This window comes from Miscanthus floridulus, chromosome 9 (assembly GCF_019320115.1).
Source record: "Miscanthus floridulus cultivar M001 chromosome 9, ASM1932011v1, whole genome shotgun sequence".
NCBI lineage: Eukaryota > Viridiplantae > Streptophyta > Magnoliopsida > Poales > Poaceae > Miscanthus > Miscanthus floridulus.
Window position 1 is genome coordinate 5,223,476 of NC_089588.1, and position 1,864 is coordinate 5,225,339.

A 1,864-nucleotide genomic window follows, 5' to 3' on the forward strand; every position below is an offset into this window, starting at 1 on the left:
ACCACGAAGAAACGCTCTTTAACGTTCTTGTTGTAGTACCTGCGCAAAACAGCAAGGTATTTGGCCGTGCGTACGCAAGAATCAAGCCTTTTCTCTTCTGCGCTGTTGACTTCTAGCTCCCGTACTTCGTCGATCTTGCCTTCGTCGAAGTTCTCTACCCGTGCTGATCTGAAAGCTATATCTGGTGGGAGAACTGCCTCAGCGCCGTAAACCATAAAGTATGGTGAGACGCCGGTGTTACGACTGGGCTGAGTTCGGAGGCCCCAGACAACGGCTGGTAACTCCTTGAGCCATCTTCCAGGAGCTTTGTCGTTTTCTCTGTACATCCTCTTCTTCAATGCATCCAAGATCATGCCATTTGCCCGCTCGACTTGTCCATTAGCTCTAGGATGCGCCACCGAGACGTATTTTACAACTATGCTCCTTTCATCGCAGAAGTCCCAAAAAGCGTTCCCGGTGAACTAAGTACCCAGATCAGTAATGATGCTGTTGGGCACGCCGAAACGGTGGATGACCTGGTCAAGGAATGTGACAGCTTTCTCTGAGGATGCCTGTACCAGAGGCATGTATTCTATCCACTTAGAAAACTTATCAATTAGCACGAAGACGCATGTAAATTTCCCAGGAGCTGGTTTGAAAGGCCCGATCATGTCCAGTCCCCAGCATGCGAAGGGCCAAGAGGCTGGAATCGTCTGGATCTCATGTGCTGGTACATGGATTCTCTTGGAGAAGAACTGACAACCATCACAGCGGCGGACTAGCTTCTCTGCGTCGGCCACTGCTGACGGCCAATAGAACCCTACTCGGAAAGCCTTACCGACCAGTGTTCTTGAGGCCGCGTGGTTGCCGCAGGAGCCAGAGTGGATTTGGTCTAGGAGATGCTTGCCTTCCTCCTGGGTTATACACTTCATCAAGATTTCCTCCTTAGCGTTTTTGCGCCATAACTTGCCATCAACGAGCAGATACTGCTTACTACGACGCATCAGGCGTTCATTTTCTGTTCGATCGATATAACCGCTACCGTCTGTTAAGTACTTGATGAAAGGTGTTCTCCAGTCCGGCTCATGAGTGGTCGGAAGCAGCTCGGTTGTGCTCGGCGCCAGAACCGTAGCCACTAATTGCTGGTCTGAAACTTTGTCGGTCGTTGAATCCTCGTCTTCAATGGAAGGCGTGAGCAGGTCTTGGACGAATACGCCATGTGGGATTTTGGCTCGGGATGATCCTAACTTTGACAACGCATCCGCTGCCTGGTTCTTGTCCCGGACCACGTGTATGTACTCGATGCCATAGAACCTGCCTTCTAGCTTTCTTATCGATTTGCAATATGCGTCCATCTTTTCACTGGCCGTGTCCCAGTCCTTGTTGAGTTGGTTGATGACCAGAGCCGAATCTCCGTAAACATAGAGACGTTTAACTCCAAGCTCAACCGCAATACGTAGACCATGCAGGCATGCTTCATACTCGGCGGCATTATTAGATGCTGGGAAATAAATCCTGAGGACATACCGGAGCTGCTCCTTGGATGGTGATACGAAAAGAACTCCTGCTCCCGCACCGTCAATGTTGAGAGAACCGTCGAAGTACATTGTCCAATATTCGTCGGATCCCGGAGAGGCAGGCGTGCTTAAGTCTGTCCACTCGACGATGAAATCGACGAGTGCCTGAGACTTGATTGTAGTACGGCTTGCAAATTCCAAGGAAAAGGGGCATAGCTCCATTGCCCATTTGACGATGCGCCCGTTCGCATCCTTATTGCGAATGATGTCCCCCAAAGGATACTCGGTCATGACCACCACACGATATCCGTCGAAGTAATGTCTCAACTTTCGGGATGTTATCAGTATGGCGTAGAGCAGTTTCTGAA